Source organism: Pungitius pungitius, chromosome 20 (genome assembly GCF_949316345.1).
Source record: "Pungitius pungitius chromosome 20, fPunPun2.1, whole genome shotgun sequence".
NCBI classification, from domain to species: Eukaryota; Metazoa; Chordata; class Actinopteri; order Perciformes; family Gasterosteidae; genus Pungitius; species Pungitius pungitius.
In genome coordinates, this window is record NC_084919.1 from 15,874,090 (window position 1) to 15,892,251 (window position 18,162).

Consider the following 18,162-nt stretch of genomic DNA (forward strand, 5'->3'; position numbering starts at 1 on the left):
CTTACTGAAACATGGCTATCGGATGGGGAGTACTTTAGCTTAAACGAAGCGATTCGAAGTCATGTTAATACTCATATCCCCCGAGGCACAGGCCGAGGGGGTGGAGTGGCAGCTATTTATGACTCCTGCCTTTTAATAAACCTTAAACCTAAACTGGATTATAACTCATTTGAAAGTCTGACTTTCAGTCTTTCACAACCGACCTGGAAAATAATCCAGCCGGTTTTTTTTGTAATAGTGTACAGGGCCCCAGGTCCTTATTCTGAATTTTTACGTGAATTTTCACAGTTCTTAACGAGTTTGGTCCTTAAAACGGACAAGGTAATTATAGTGGGTAATTTTAACATTCATGTGGATGTCGATAATGACAGCCTTGGGACTTCATTTATCTCTTTGCTGGAATCAATTGGTTTCTGTCAGAGTGTAAATAAACCAACTCATTGTTTTAACCACACGCTCGACTTGGTTCTTGTGTATGGTATTGTGATAGAACACTTAACAATCTTTCCACAGAACCCTCTCCTGTTGGACCATTGTCTGATAATCTTTGAATTTCTACTGCCAGAATCTCCTCCTCCTGGCAAGGGTTTCTACAGTCATGACAGTCTTGGCATGACAGCATTAAAACATATAAGAAGGCTCTGCGTAACGCAAGAGGTTTCTCTTCAGCACTGTAGCCAGACTGACAGAGAGTCACAGCGCTGTCGAGCTGTGTATTCCTGTGGACCTCAGTAGTAACGACTTTATGAACTTCTTCAATAATAAGATTCTGACTATCAAAGAGAAAATTGATGGTCTACTACCCCCAACCGGAGCCGACCCGTCCTCAGATGTAGGAACCTTGGACGCAGACGTGGGCTCTGGTACCTACTTGAATGGTTTCTCTTCCGTCAACCTTGATCAACTGAATTCTACAATTTTGAAATCCAACTCATCCACTTGTCTCCTGGATCCGATTCCAACTAAGCTGCTTAAGGAAGTTTTTCCGTTAATTAGCACATCCCTACTGAATATTATGAATCTGTCTTTGTTGACAGGACATGTACCACAGTTCTTCAAGGTAGCTGTAATCAAACCTCTTCTTAAGAAAACTACTCTAGCTCCAGAGGTGTTGGCTAACTACAGACCCATCTCTAATCGTCCCTTCCTCGCTAAGATCCTTGAGAAATCTGTCACAAACCAATTATGTGACTTTCTACAAAACAATGCTTTGTTCGAGGATTTCCAGTCAGGATTTCGAGTGCATCATAGCACAGAAACGGCACTAGTGAAAATTACAAATGATCTTCTACTTGCATCGGACCAAGGACTTGTCTCTTTTCTTGTATTGCTGGACCTCAGTGCTGCATTTGACACCATCGATCACCGTATCCTGCTGCAGAGACTGGAACACTTGATTGGCATCAAAGGAACTGCACTCATCCCTCCTTTGACGTTCTCCCTAAGGTTTCTTCCTTTTTTTCCCCCATTGAAGGGTTTTTTCATATTTTGGGGAGTTTTTCCTGTGCCGATGTGAGGGTTTCTGAACAGAGGATGTTGCATGTGTACAGACTGAGGCAAATTTGTAATTTTGGGCTATACAAAATAAAATGAATTGAATTGAATTGAAGAAGTTATCAATTATTAGTTCAAAGCGGATCTGTATTCCGAACCACAGTTATAGCAGGAAGGAGCCGCAACATTGCCCTGATTCCCTCTGTGCAGGCTGGCAAACGGGTCATTAATGGAACTAGATATTAAAGACAACAACGTTGTAATGTTTAAATGGTCAGGACAACCAAGCCCCTCTCTGATGTTGGTTCTCCATTTAAGCAGCAAAATCTGGCTGTGGTTCAGATCCCCACTTTTCGTGCCAACTTCTCTCTTGCTGGCCTCTCCCTCTCTCACAATATCTCTCGCCAGCCTTGACGCCAGCCTGCCTGCCTGTCAGGGCCAATGCTTCAGGCTGTCATTAGCAGGCCAACCACAACTATTCAGACGCACCTCAGTGTTGAGTCACTAATGGTTATCTTCGGGCCAAGCTCCAGTCATCCTACACTAATGCCAGGTATGTTATTGTTTCACATGGAACTGTATGAAGAAGGCAAGTGGTGGGGTGCTAGTGATTTAGATGAAGGAGTTGAATTGTTGAAACCTGGGGATCTGGTGACCCAGTTAGACATCCTTGCATGAGACCACGGTTGAAATTTGGTTTTGGATTTCCAACATTTACCACTAAACATCAAGTCTCACCACAGATCCACAGAACTACTAGTATATAGAAGTACTATATATTTAAGAAAAAGGGCTACTTACAAATGTGTGCAGAAAATGTAAAGTTATTTGAGGTGGTATGCCATATACTATGCCATAGTGATGTCCATCCATATTGGTCACAAGTTCGATTGTCGCTCCTACTTTGTTGAGGCACAAAGCATGGAGGGACAGGGAAGAGCATAGATAGGTCTGTTAAGATAAATCATGTATGACTACTGAGCCAACTCTTTGTCATCCCAACTTGTAAACTTGTCGTATTTTAAATGCAGGTTTTGGAATTAATAGAACATCTTGTATACAATAAACAAATGTGTTCTGTTAATAAACATTTAAGCATATCTATTTCTGGAAATGAGAAGCTGCCAGTCCACAAAGATAAACTATACCAAAAGAAGCACAAAGAAAAGACAGTTATAAATTCCTTGTGACGATGTGAATGCTAAATCTTTCCCACATCGGCCATATTGATCATCGTTTCAAAACAGCAATCTTTCATTTCCCGTCCCCAAAATGAGAAACACATATTTAAACTTATACATTCACTGTATAACATAAAATGTTAAAATCAATGCAAAGTAAAAAACTACCGTGTTCTGAAACCGAAGGAGTCAACAAGTTTGATTTGGTTTTCAAATCATGTCAAAATGTTCCTTTAAGCATTTTGATCAAGGTGGGGCTTGCCAACATGATGACGGCAAAAGGAAAAAGATGATGAGAAAATATAATAATACTCAAAATGAAGTTTCTATCCAGTAGTTAAAGCAAACACAGTCAGCGTGTTGCAGGGCCTTCTTCCTTTCACGCCTCCTCTCCTCTGGAATAACCTCTCTGATGAAATCAAATAGCTGAAACCTTTTATATGCCAATTGTAGCTCCTGTTTTCATCACTTAATTACTTATTCATTTAATACAAAAGCAATAACTTAGATATAACCAGCAGTACTGCCATTATTAATGACATTTCTTTGAATAGAAAAAAATAAACAAGAAAAGAGAGACCATCATCAAACGGGTTTACTAGCATTATTGACTCCTCTTGGCAGAAATTGGTTGAGGCAAGAATTTTCACAAAGATACTCAGTCGGGGCTTTATGTCTGTTTTGATCATTGTGGCACCAGTCTCTTAATACGCTGGAACAGCAGCCTGTTGAGGTGGCCTTTGGTCCTGTTCTTTTGTTTAGATTAACATTGATTTTCTTGAAACCTTGTGATTTGAGCTGGTCCTCATCGCGTCATGACAGTGGAAATCAAGGTTTCGAGACGTAGGCAGTCATTGTTGTTAACTGTATTAAGAAAAGACAAATCACAGCTGAACAGTTTATGACAAATGAGTAGCATATGCGTTTTTAGGCCCCATACAATCAAGACAATTGTCAAAAATATTTTAAATAGTGCTTGCACATCACATCCATTTACACCATTTACACTGAAGACGATAAATACAGAGGTCTGAGCCCTAGATGGGCTAGGGGATGGGGGGGGGGTGGTGGTCTGGGGCAGGTTGGTGGAGTTGTCAGGGATGGAGCCAGGACATTGTCTTTCAAATCTGCAGTAGAACTCGTTCAGTTCGTCTGCCAGGCGGAGGTCATTCGTGGAGGGTTTTCGGCTCGTTGTTTGTGAGGTGTTTAAAGCCTCTCCAAACCGAAGCAGAGTCAGTTGCTGAGAACTGATGTTGGAGTCTCTCAGAGTTCAGTCGTTTAGCTTCTCTCACCGCCTTGCTGAACCTGTATTTTGAACCTGTATTTTGACTTGAAGTCTTTTTCCCCACTCCTAAATGCAGTTCTACCAGGGGCGGCTGATCTATTATGGGCGCTGGGGCGCCGCCCCTCCTACCAAGTAAAAAAAATAAATAAAAAATTAAGTTTGAAAAAAAAAACATGACTTTCTTCTGTACGTGTTTTTCACACTAGAATGAGGGAGAGGGGGTGGGGTATTTTTGTTTGCCAGCTTCATCATGTGCCGCATAACATCATAAATGTGTAGTTTTCTTTTTACAGTCTATGGTAGTTTTATGCTCGGGGCGCCGAGAAAGGGCGCCCTCACTATCTAACCAATGGAGCTCTGATATGCTATAACACGTCACTAAATATGATCAATTCAACCAATCAGTGACGCGCAGTAATAATTCTCCGATGGGCGCTTTGCCTCTGCGCCCATCGGAGAATAACATGAGTTTTGTGTGGTCACGCGGCAGTGAGATTCGAGTTGACAATGGCGCCGGCGTCACACGAGAAAGAAACCGTGCAATCTCTTCTTCAAACTCCGTTTGAAAGATCACCACTGGCTGAAAAACAAAAAATAAAAGAAATGGGACCGGACCAGCCACAAATTAACATCAGACAGCAGGTGAAAGACAAGGAAGCGTCGTACGCTTTTTTTTATTGACGCAAATTACAGCAATTATAAGTTCACCTTGTATGACTTGGTTTCCTAATATGATGTGTATGACTTGGTATGACCTTGTCTTTGAAAGAACAATATTTGAAATCTACAAGGACATTCTAAATTCATAGTTTAATAATTACATTAGATGCTATTTGTTTTTAAATCGTTACTTTGGTGTTAATGTAATAAATAAACAGCAGAAATCTCCCTCAGCCCCCCCTACTTTTTCCATCACCAGCCGCCACTGAGTTCTACTGTAAACCAGGATTTGTCGTTGTTATAACTCACCCTGGTGCATGATGGTACACAGCTGTCCTCACAGAAGCCATCCAGATTGTTAGTAGCATCCCAGTCTGTGCAATCCAAACACACCCAAAGATCCTCTAGCGCCTCGCTGGTCCACTTCTTGGATTCCCTCACCACAGGTCTGCAGAGCTTTAGTTTCTGCCTGTATGCAGGAATCAGGTGGACCATGACGTGGTCCGAGTGTCCCAGCGCAGCACGAGGGACGGCGTGATAAGCCCTGTTTGCAGTATTTTATATTCTTTTCTAGCCGTACCAAAATTGTCGGAAATAATGCTGTGCGTTGTATGACCATATACAGCAAAGACTTGCTGCTATGCTTCAAATGACCATCTCTGGTAAACATCATATCATATCATCAGAAGTTGTCGTGAAACCACTAGTTTGCAACTTCTCAATGACGGAACAAATGTTTACCTGAAATTCAGATTCAACTAAATTAGAAATGTAAATTAACTTAACTAAGGAGGTCGTCATTACATTTTTGCGAACGTTATAAAAGTGCATTATGGGAAAATGGCGGGCGACACTTTCCTCCCCTCTTGCCCCTGTTTCGGTTGGACCAGGCTTGGGTATCAGGCTCAGACTGTTTTCAAGGTGAGTGAAATATTAACGTTAAATCAAGCAGTGTTTAATTCAATTCAATTCATTTTATTTTGTATAGCCCAAAATCGCAAATTACAAATTTGCCTCAGAGGGCTTTATAGTCTGTACACATGCAACATCCTCTGTCCCAAAACCCTCACATCAGCACAGGAAAAACTCCCCAAAATTTGAAAAAACCCTTCAATGGGGAAAAAAAGGGAAGAAACCTTAGGGAGAACGTCAGAGGAGGGATCCCTCTCCCGGGATGGACAGACTGCAATGGATGTCATGTGTACAGAATCAACAATGTAAAAGATGTACAATACATTCAATTTCTCTAACAGAAATTATACCAGTAATTGCAAGTAGCAGAACAGGTGTACGGCAGCACCACTGCAGGGACACCCACCATCAGGTCGAACCACCATCCACAGAGGCTTCTGTGGGGAGGGAGAGCATTCATAACTAAAGGTTAACATCCAGAAAGCACTCACCCTGATACTTCGGGAAATCACTGCCTTTGCTGCCTTAGCTTTCCAGCCTGTCTGGGCACCAGGACATGTTACTTCACAAGTTTCAAAAAATGCCCCCAATCTTATAAAATGACCCTGGTTTTCAGTCAGTGGGGTCAAAGATTGCTCCCTAAAAAATATTTAAATTTACTACCCTGGACACATGTAAGTTGAAGTCTATTTTTCTGTTAATATTCAGATACTAAGTGGTGCGGGACCATGATGTCTAATAGTGACGGGTCAATTTTTTTTTGCAAATGTAAATTAAATTAAATAAAGAAAATGCTGGCCATGTAAAGCCTCACATTCTTTTAAAAATGTGCACCAATGAACTGTTTGGTTGAAAATTGTTTGTTTCTCTTTTACTGCCATACATTTTATTTCAGAAATATTTGTTAACGTCAATTAATTGTTACATTTCATTAAAATAAACATACCTTTTGAAGTCAGCCGATCCTAAGCAGCTCAATCAATTAACAAATCCAAATCAACCAAAATAAAAAACTAAAGGTTTATGCAACAAGAGATATTTCATCAAGATGGCATTTAGTGAAGCTAAAATCAAAACTCAACATATAAGTCCAGCGCCGCAAATGCACTTAGTGGTCGATTGCTGGTCATGTCAGTTTCTGATGTACATATGATGGATGATCGACTGATTACTGCCCGCTGAAGTTATTGTTGTCAGTCACATTACATGGACACCAGAGATTGGCTGTCCGTCTCATGGCTTTTACCCCAGTCTCTAGGTCTTCTGTGCCCCTGTCACAGCATGGACCTGAAGTCCTGGGAAATTTGACGTGCTGTGAATTTCCATTGAGGCCATGGAGGGCACTGTTGGTGGGAGGCAGTGCCATTTCACTTTTAACAGCTGGTAACAAGTGTAGGACAGCTGGTACGCCCTGGTGCTGCACTTTGTGTCAGCCCTGACACCTTCGCCCACCAGGAACCACCCCTTCCCCACGCTTTCTCAGTGCCTTACTGAGTTTCTTCCCATACAAAACATGACATCAAAGCAGTCTCAATTTGACTGATCTTATATCCTATATGCTTCACTGGGCTATGCATATCTACAATGCAGGATTGCAGCCATCAGAAATCGGGAGCATTTATGGCCAAAATATACATACAAGGAATTTGACATAGCATAACTATGCATAACATTGGACAATGAGACAATGGACAACAAGACAAATAACATAGTCAAACACTCACTAATAGAGCTTTTTCACAGTAGACATGGTGCGTTAATTACAGAAACAAATCATCCAGTCCATTCCAAAAAACTGTCCAAGGAGGCTACCTTGCTAATATAGGAAAACATATCTATTCAAGAGTTTTCTTCTTTTTTTTATTGATGAGAACTTTTATTAGTTGTAGTATTCCTAATGTAAATCTTCCTTGAAGGTTCCTCTCACTTATCAAATGAGACATTACAAGGCATAGTTTTTACTGAACCTCGTGTTAACATGATTTCATGGGCCCTGAGTCAGGAAATGGCTCAATATTAATGATAAGAAGAGGCCACACACTGGGCAGAGTTAAAGTAAACACAGGCACCTGTCGATCACATGGTATCAGGGTCCTAAAGTATACCCTGCTTTATGATCTAGTTGACTCTAATTAGACCATCATTTTCTAAATGTGCATCATGGTGTACTGAAGAAAACTTGAAACTAGCAATTGAGAACATAAACTCATGTTTACAATGTTTACGAGGGGAATAAATCAAGGCATAATTAGGGCAATTCTCCCAAAGACTCCCATACAACCAGTCTTCGTTTTTCCTAATCATTTGCTTCTTGGTTGCCAAAAGAAGGAATGCAAGTATAAGGCACTCATACATCTGCTTCACTTCCAAACCGGAGGTTTTCACCCGTTTTCCCCATTATTATTAATTTTTAACAACAAGGGAAGAGAAAGTAAAGTTTTAAATAATATCTGGCATTAAGTCAACAGTTATTGACCAATTTCAACTTTTAGTCATTGTGCCAGGCTAGCTCATGTGAACCTGCATCAGCATAGAAAACTGTGTTGATGTCTATGGCTGTGCATCTATGTGCCCATGAATACCCCTTTGTCCAAATGATGTAGTACCCGGTGGGTGCCAAGTGTCTGCCCAGTGTTTCAAAAGCCTGGTCAGAGGGCCTCTTAGCCTCATTATGAGCCTGACTGCCATTATGCTCTGGACACACACACACACACACCATGAACATATGAACAGACTTTCAACTCAACTCACATTGAAGAACAGTTCTGAACTAAGATTTATCTGATTCTAATTCATATTTTAAACTTAACCCAAATCTTCAAAACAAATCTGCAGTAGATGAGGACCTAGATAGAAATACAGCCAAGAAAGTACTGGTCAGGCTGCCAGAGCTCAGGGCATCTCCAGGGAGGTGGAACCCAAACAACCCAGCACAAACACTACATTTCTTCAGCAGCGAAAGATCCAGCTTAGCAACAGCTTTGTCTCTGTCCTATTGGCCAAACAAATAGCACAACACGCACATGCACAGATGCACTGGGAATACACACACATCATCCATAGTCTCAATTATAGGCTTTTCATGTATAAAACAGAGCATGGACGCTCAGAGCTGATAGAAGCTGGGGATACTAGGGGGTGTTGCGTAAGACCAGCTATTAAGATGCTGCAGAAGCACGTGAAAAGAAAAACATTTCAAAGAATTGATTTTCAGTGAAATAAAAGTTTCTTTCTAGTTCCTCTCCACTAGAATATTTCACGTCATTGTGAATCTTGGTGAGCAAGTTCACACCAGAGCCTTCAGAGCCTGTGTTTTACACAGTATAAAAGCCAATGATTAAATGGACTCTAATTCAGAGCTATAACAGGTTTCTGCATTAAGACAACAAGCTCAACTTCTGTTTTCTGGAAGAAAACTATTTGCTCCATTGTCAGTGTATCCTCAACATTACTTTGCACACTCCTTTCCATCTAGAAATCGCTCAATAGAAGCTTTAAATAAAAGGAGCAGTCTATAGTTGTCGGGAAAACATTTTTGGTTCTTACATAACCAGTAACCCTGTCAGGGTTACACATCAAACCAAACATAAAGGGTAACACGTAGAACCATTTGTAAAAAGGTTTCACTCAGACTTCTTTTGTCTGTTGTTTCCACCCAGCTTCCTGTCTGAAAGTTTTATCCATAACTTTTCCACCTTCTAAGGTTGCTCACAAGAAGCCAACAAGGGGGCTTCTACAATGATTCCTTGTATTTTATCTAAAACCCGCACAGGGGGTTTGAGCAAGAACCCTTTTATATTCCGAGGGCTTTATCTGATCCTAAAGGCCTATGACTTGGAAGGGCTTACTCCCTTCTGAGAAAAGAAAACTTAATAGGACCTCTCTGGTTTATCTAAGCTTGAGCTTTGAGTATGCATCTACCTATTTGCTGTAAATTACTCTTGTCCAGGTCAAAGTACCATATATATTGTGGATGCTTATTGTGGTGGCGGGCGTGGTTTCAGCTCGGCTGCAGGTGTGGGAGAGAGGGGGAGCGGCTCAGGGAACAGTGCCAGGTGAGAACGATTTGATTGATTGATGACTGACATGTGTGTGTGTGTGTGTCTCCTCGCTACTTAAAAGGCAGTAAGGCGAGCGAGCGGCAGGAGAGACCGAGCGAGCGAGCAGCGTGTTCCAGCGAGCAGGAGCAAACCGATTAAAATAATAAAATATTGGAACCCACCACCCTGGTGTCAGTGCCTGTGTCCGGAGCCGTACTAACCCACACCGTACACTTATATAATCCCTTCTTTCACAGATCTGCTCTCACATACTCCCTGTCCCTTTAGGGTCCCGTTTGCAGAGCCTGCCTGTTTGAGGTTCTATGTCCTGTTGCGCTGTAATCCGCCATACCTTTCTCTCCCTGACCATGAGATGAGCTGTCAGAGGATTGCTTCCTCTGACAGCTTCGGTAATCCACCGATTGGATTTCTCTTCGCGAGCTGATTGGAAACAGTAGCCCTACTACTCTGTGTATCTGTTTACTGCATCTTGGTCCTTAACACCACCGTTACATCATCAGATTGATCTGTAAGGGCCTGAGGGGCAGGGTAATCAACTTTCTGCAGTGAGTCTAGCTTCACCCTTTAGTACCAAACAACTGTGCCAGGTACCCCAACGGAAGGGTACCCAAAAAGTGGTACGGTACGGTTCGGATTTTTGGTACTTTTCTCAATTTTTGGCAGTCGAGACACAAATAAAAGGGTACCGACCCGACCCGTACCGTACCGTACCGCTCGGTGGAAACGCGCCATTAGATGTCAAGCAGGGTAACTGATAAGAAGATGCACTGAGAGAATATCAGAGTTGCTTCTCTCCTAGATCACCAGGGTAGTTGAAACCAGAAACTCCACTAGAGGTTCAGCAGAATGGTAAAAGAAGTAATAGAAGTACCTAAAAACTTTCAATCCCATTTACAGGTTTCTATCTTTCTAATCCTTCCGACCTTCTTACGGTCCGCAAAATATTGTCTGACATGAAAACGGTCCGTGAGGTAAAAGATTCAGACCACTGATCTAAACATCTGCAATAGTAGAGTTTTAAACCAAACTGGTGAGAGCAATAGTGACAAGTGATGCATGTTAATAAAAAAAAATCAGAACGCATTCAGAAAACAACGGAATTACTGTTAAACCCGTTTGTTTCGGGTCAAAGCGGAAGATGATTTGACACATGAGGCTGCAGGATTAATCTTAGCCTGGCTCTTAGCCTGGTCTGGAGCAGGCTAGCTTCAAAGAATAAATCGCCATGGTTACTTGGCCAGGTTTAATTCAACCTGCTTTCGTGCAACCAAGTCGGAGCTAAATTCCTCCAGGATAACCTGGATAGCCCGACTTAAGACTTAATCCCTTATCCGGGTTTCGCGCAATAGCCCTCAGGTCAGTGAACATCTGAATGTTTGTTGATGCTCTGTAGTTTATCTGCACGTTGTTTATGTCCATGACTTCACTCTCATGTCCATGACTTCAAATCAAATATGGCTTTCTATTGTCTTCCATCATGATCTCCACCTTTATTTATATGATATATTATAGATGTAGAATTTGTCATATAAGCTTCCCATATTGATGTTTTTTCATTTCATGAGCAATGGATTTTCTGTGTGTATTTATGTGTGTTTGTTTTTCTCAGGGGGTAAAATGCTTTGAGTCAAATTTACAGGGGATTTGTTGTTTTTATTGAAGTTGTCTGGTAACTGCTGCTTTAAGGCCGCAGGAAATTAAAGCAATGTTTTAGAGGTAGAAGTTTTGAGTGGAGCACTGTTGAGTTTAAAGACTTTTGTCTGGAATCCGTAGTCTGAGGGGTGATTTGTTACCAGTGCAGGTATGCATTGAGTCAAACAAAAACATTGGATTTTAAATGAAAGATGTGCAAAAATGTAAGAAAAAGTAATAACAAAGATTTATTTTAATCTTAGGAATTCCCCTAAAAAGCAGGTCTCCTTTGATTGAATCATCATGAATGAGTTAAAAATAATAATAACGAAATAGAATGAATAAATATTACTCTACTGATACTTGATACTGATGCTATGAATCATGAAGGAATCATTTTAAACATTTTTATAATCAACATTGTTGAGTTGTACATGTCCTGTTGAAACAGAGGCAGCAACTGGCAGTTAAAGCAATGCCCCACAAACTTTATATTTTTTTTTTTTTTTACTTTTTGTTTGTTTGATTTTATTATTGTTACTTTATTTATTTTATTGTACTTGGGGGTGGGCTCTCATAAGCTCTTGCTTCAGTCCACTCCTTTTGAGCACCATGTGTACTGCTCAAATAAATAAACAAATTCAAATTCAAAATACAAACTGGGTTGAGCGCATGCCTTTTGCCTTCTTGTTGTTTGTCACCACTGTTATATTTGTAGACACTTTCATTTTATGTCCTCTCTTTTGATAGAACAATATCAGGCTTGCTGATCTGACATAAAACTGCAGTAAAATAGCAGAGAGGGAGGCAAACAGTACCCATGCCTCATTGAAGATACAAGATACAAGAGCCCAAAGGTTGACTTTCTGCAGTTGCTCTTCTTCAACACTTTTCTTAGCTTAGACTGCAGAAATGGAAGATTCTATATCTATAACTCATGTTCATGGGCTCTGCTTCAGAAACACTCCCCGTGGGGCAGTTTGCAAGGCGGAGGACGGAGCAAAGCCAGGTCGCACACGGATCGCGGTGCACACGCTCCTGATGGAATCAAACGTATGTGTGTGTGTGTGTGTGTGCGGGAGAAGAATGCAGATAAGAAAAGCAAGCTGTCATTTAAATGGGGATTTAAGATACTGCATTGGGGTCATATATTTATAAATGGGAGGAAGGAAGCTGTATATACAGTAGTCTTAGACATTATGTACTAATATGGCAGGAAGACTCACTGCTTTCTAGTTTCCTGATGGATAGCAATCCTGAGGCCTGTTGCGTGCTTCTTGCACCAGGCCCCCTCAAACTGCTGTACTTGCTTACCTCCCTCCAGAAGATGAATACCCTTATTACCCAAAATATTCATCAACAGTGTTTGCATGAATAAAGGGCTTTCAAAGGAATAATCATTCAACTTTTGACTGTGTCTTACTAATTGGCATGCAGCATTTAGTTTCAAGATAAGTACATGCCAATCACAAAGACTCCTCTTTAGCACTCGGTCGGATTTGTTACTGGTTATTTATTACTGTCATCATAAACCAACATCTTTCTGCTCTCCCTCCCCACAGAAGCCTCTGTGGATGGTGATTCGACCTGATGGTGGTTGTCCCTGCAGTGGTCCTGCCGTACACTTGTTCTGCTACTTGCTATTACTTGTATCATTTCTGTTAGAGGATTTGAATGTAATGTACATTTTTCTACATTGTTGATTCTGTACACATGACATCCATTGCAGTCTGTCCATCCCGGGAGAGGGATCCCTCTTCTGACGTTCTCCCTAAGGTTTCTTCCCTTTTTTCCCCATTGAAGGGTTTTTTCATTTTTTGGGGAGTTTTTCCTGTGCCGATGTGAGGGTTTCAGGACAGAGGATGTTGCATGTTGCACTTTTCCCATACAATGATCATAGAGAAACATGAGTTAATAACAATGTACAGAGTAAAGCAAAAGCCACTATGTCAGCCAATAGGAGGTCACCTTTAGTTACGAGCTCAATGCACCTTACAGAAGAATAATGAGGCCATGCCGTCATAAAGAGGGGATAATTTCACAGAAGCCCTTGATCTTTTTTTGCTCTACCAGAACCTTGTTTTTGGTAGTTTCTCTTTGTATATGGTGTGTTGGTCTGCACAAGTTGTGTATTATTAATGACTTCCTATGTTAACACGATAAAAGAAGGCCCTCTGCTGGACACTGCTTTTGACAAACTGGTTTAACGCACATGTACACGTACACACACACACAAACATTCAAATAGGATACTTGAACAGAAATGCAATTAAATGGTTCATTCAAATATTGTTGTGTTTGGTTGAATGCTGAATTCAGCAACTAAAAACCTTGAAAGATCTTCCCAAGATTGACCCACTGAAAAGGTTTTGGTGTGTGAGGCTCAATTAACATTCCCTCCGTTTTTACAGTCAAGTATTCAACACAGTGGCTTTCTGTGGGAGCTACTCATTACTCTAATGCTGTCACAGAGGGAATAAATCCTCTCCTTAAGGGAAATGCATCCCCAGGGGAAAGAATTCTTCAGTGTAATTTCAACAGCCTTTAAGTTAAGTAGTCTTCTCTATGATATCCACTAATCCTGAGAAATCATCTGGGCAAAAGAAAAAGATAAAGTGACCCTGTTTGGTATTGTGGTTCACTGCCGCGCAGCCAGGCTGTGAGATGTGGGACCGAATGTTGAGTTGCTTAGTATTTAAAGTCCATGCAAATTTACAGAAACCTTTTAAGCACTCTGCACTGTACTGTTTTCCCGTGCTGCTGATAATAAACAACCATCTACAGTTTGATAACTGCATGCATCAGCTGGTTTGATATAAAACACGCCAACTGCCTCATGCATGCACAACATATGGACAAAGTCACAAGGATCATATTGTATAGACACACACATTCAACACCCTCCCACCACTAAATAAGCATGTAGCTCTGCCGCTGCCCAGAAAACCTTGTTCTCAGAAGCCCAGACTTGATTCTCACCCAACTGGACATGTTCACCTTCCTAGCGAGCTGAGTCGATAGAATCTGGAGTTAAACCGCTGCTGACCACTGATGGGATGGTGAGAATTGTTACTAGCGCTACATCCTTTACAAACCTGCTGTTTTTTATCAAACCAAGTTTAAGAATTATGTTTTGCCACTAATTAATTAATCTGGATTAATTGAGATTAAAATTTAGTTTTGCTTCTAAAGACAAAATTTTATAAATGAACCAACAATCACTTTAGAAGGTGTGTATTTTAAACATGCTTTTTTGTTATCTATTCTATCTAACTGACAAGGTGTGGACGGCGAGGCCACGCCTCCTGTTGTATGCTGTGGTAGGGGCGTGGCTCTAATCTGAAGCCTATTCAGACAACCCGATGAAAAGTCAGGTAACCAAGCTGCCTTCAATCAACAAATCCCCCTGTAGTATATCTACCCTGTTTCTTCATCCACTCGTTGCCAGATGGTTGTCCAACCTACCTGGTAGTGACAGCGCTTGGCTGCTCTTTGAAGAGCGGTTTCAGTAATAGAAGTTTTTTGTTTGTCTGCCCGTGTTTCCGCTGACCCTGTATTTGTGTCATTTCAGTTATCTGTCCTCCTGGTTCCCCAGTCTGTCTGCTGCTCCTTGATAATTTTTCTTTGAAGCTGGTAGTTTGTGTCGTCTGCATGACTCACACTGTGACGACACATGAAGGCATCTCCGAGGCTTCTTTGGAGCCGCTGCAGACTGACGTCACCAACATGCGTCTCCTCCATCACAACTATGCAGCTCATTGGAAGTGGAGCCGATCCCCTAAACACCGCCATGTCCTTTCCTACCTCCTCATCAACTCTCCTAGCCATCTTTCCTTGACCCTGTGACGTATTCCACTGAGGTCCAGGAATAATGGTTAGGAATAGAGGTAGAGGCATTTTTATAATAATTCGAATCTAGCCTCAACATCTTGCCTGAGGAAATTTGAACATGCGTAAAGGTGGGCAGGGATGAAACTGCCGTACACTCGTCCATCTATTACACGGATAATAGAAATGCTCACAACAGTCCTGTTTGCTCAGCACTAAGTGGGGAAGCAGAGGGGATAACATCAGATTGAAACCAGCTACTTTATTTATTTGATTTATTTGATATGAGACAGGGCATATTAATAAACCATTTCTGTAAATGCGCCAGAGTCAGCCAAAAGGCTCATTTATATCTGTAGTCCCAGGAGGCAGATGTTATGAAATAAACCTAAAAACAGAAGATACAACGAACTGCATGTTTGTCATTCTGTAATTACATTACATGTCATTTAGCTGACGCTTTTATCCAAAGTGAATTACACTGCATTATAACCCATGCGTTACATTGTTGCCTGGGGAGCAATTACTGGTTGGGTGTCTCGCTCAGGGACACTTTGACATGGAACATCGCACTACTCCATGCGCCACCATCTTCCCAGTCAATGGTCACTTTGTACTGAAAATACTGACTGACTGAAATCAATTTTCCTGAGTGGGATAATGCAATGCCCTCTTGTTGCACCTCTTGTGAGCCAATATCCAGTTGTTCAGGACTGTACATGCCAAACCAGATCAGCAATAATATGCAATCACTTTATACTATTAGTGTTGAGCCCTAATCTTGGTCCCAATGTGACATTCTCAGTTGTGTTTGCTGCTCAAATTGGACTAACACCTCAACACATATGCTGCAATTTAACGGGGGAAGTAAATGAAGGGCAATTACATTGACTTAAAAATAGAAACATTAACAATGTGAAATAAAACTTCCTTTATTCCTATAACCGGTCCCCATTATTTTCTTGCTTTATTTATTGATGCAGATTTAGCCACTTAACACATGAATTGTGAGTAGAGATGTCACTGCCAAACCTGTAAATCCCCAATTTATTTGCCTTAGTCTTGTAATCATTGCTGCAGAGAATGGAACTTTTGTACAAAAAAAATAAATGCACCGCTGTTCTGAGATGTTTAAGTGTTATGGTTTGTTTGGAATAATTGAAGTGCCTACAAAGGGGATGTTTTTGTGTGGACGTTTATTCAGACTAAACACAAAGTGAGTGAAGTCAACTAGGGCAAAGTCAGGCTCATTAAAAGTTGAAACACCAGTGATGAGCTGTGCTGTACTTGAAGCAGAGCACATGCACATTGCACATGGGCAGTGGCGGCTGGTCCATAGAGGGCCATAGGGCCGCAAAAAAAAAATATTTTTTTAAATACTAAAAATACATTTTATAAATAGTCTATTTGTATATTTGTGTTTTTAATATAGCCAGTAATAACTAACCCTAACCCTGTAAATTCCCCTGCAAAATATATGCTTTCCTGTACCTCCTCGCCTGTCTGCATGTCTCAGCTGAGCTCGGACCAGGTCCCAAAAGATGGGGCTAAGAAGCAGTTTATCACTGAAAAGATAAATGAGTGACATATAATATGATTTTAACGTCCTAAAAACACATTCAGCTTTGGGCCAGTGTAGTGTTCAGTGTAGGGCCTTTGCTGCCCTACACTGAGCTCTCGTCAGGGCGAGTCACCGAGAGCCATTGTAACAACAGCAGCAGGGATGTTTAGCTAGCTAGTTAGCTACATGCTAACACCATGTTTAGCGTTCCATGCTCACTTTTTTAAATCAACGGGGACGGAAGCCATTATAGACAAGCACGGAAAAAGTCGGAAAAAAATAAAACTATAGAAAACACCAGGACACACACGGCTAACGGCACCACCGTAATCTCTAGTAAACAACGCGCACGTTGAAATAACGTGTTATGGCGGCAAATCACTGTCAAAATTCAAGAGCGCAAATCAGGTTCATGCGCGCGTAAATCAAACATCCGCGAGCAAGTTTGTCTCGCGCAAGATTAGCTCGCTCGCGGAATATGAACTTCCTTCCCTGCTTGCAAGGCTGATTTCTGCTCGCACTCGAAGGGGTTTTCTGCACAGAAGGGGGCGGAGTCACCATGGTATCTCTACATCTAATTGGTTAAAAACCCTGTCTTTTGGATTGACTGACGTTTTGCATTCACCAAACAAAGCTATTGTTTCAACTGCTAACTGCTAAGTCACAATTCTGCTGGAGGAGCCTTTCCTGGGGCCACAGAAAAAGAGCCTATTTTTGGAATCTTCTTGATCAGAGGCCCTGCCACAGCTTCGCTATTCCTGCGTGCTCCAGCCAGTCTAGGTGGAAAAGTCTATTGCAGTGAAATGCATTGAGTAATTCAGGTTATCATCTTCTGGGGTTAGAGTGTTTGTGTGTGAGTGTGTGAGGTGAAAGGGTATGTTAGAAGACAGGGCCGGGTCTAGACAGGCATGTATGAGGGGGCAGCCACAAATTTTGAGGGGGCATTGTGCTTAGTTTATGTGCTTAGTAGATTTAGTTTGAGGGGGCACAACATTTATTTGAGGGGGCCAGACCCCCTCTTGCCCCTGCCTAGACCAGGCCCTGTTAGAAGATGTATCCAGAATGTCTAAGTAACTTCACAATAGGGAGCTGCCCTGTGGAAAGGCCAGAGCAAAGCCAGGACAAAGAAGGAACCTGGCCTCCTGAAGTGCATCTGTGGGTCGGGGTGGGAGTAGAGCGAATGCAGTGAATTGGTGAAGTCGATGAGAAAAATCACTCAAGGCTCACACAAATCAGGGAAGGGGAAGAGGAACTTGGGTTTGGAAAGCAAGCAGTTGACTGAGGTCCAGAGGGTATGCACAGAAAGCTAAGTGGGGTGCAGTGTGTAAAAAGTGGTCGGCCAACGCTGCTTTTTTTCATGTTTGTGTCACACGAATGGCTTCTATATACAAGGTCATAACGGCTGCTCTTTTTGGAATGATGGATAGAGACTACCTCCACCTGTGTAATGGCAAAAATATATGTAACTCTTCTAAATGCTTCATTTGTATAACCAGTTTATTAATTGCAAGTGCTGAGATGGCAAAGGCCATGGTATAAGAGCTGAAG

The 18,162-nt window shown here is 41.6% G+C and overlaps 2 long non-coding RNA genes across 3 annotated transcripts; both read left to right on the top strand.

Moving 5' to 3' along the window:
- Positions 1-1,633: 1,633 nt before the first annotated feature.
- Positions 1,634-14,189, top strand: LOC119194893 (uncharacterized). Of its 2 annotated transcripts, XR_009942828.1 has the most exons (4): positions 1,634-2,047; positions 11,976-12,082; positions 12,185-12,278; positions 12,788-14,189. It is a non-coding gene; the product is annotated as an uncharacterized LOC119194893 (long non-coding RNA). The 2 variants fall into 2 exon arrangements; XR_009942827.1 differs by having other exon boundaries at positions 11,976-12,278.
- Positions 14,190-14,197: 8 nt separating this feature from the next.
- Positions 14,198-16,181, top strand: LOC119194892 (uncharacterized). The gene is made up of 2 exons (XR_009942829.1): positions 14,198-14,284; positions 14,507-16,181. It is a non-coding gene; the product is annotated as an uncharacterized LOC119194892 (long non-coding RNA).
- Positions 16,182-18,162: the final 1,981 nt, after the last annotated feature.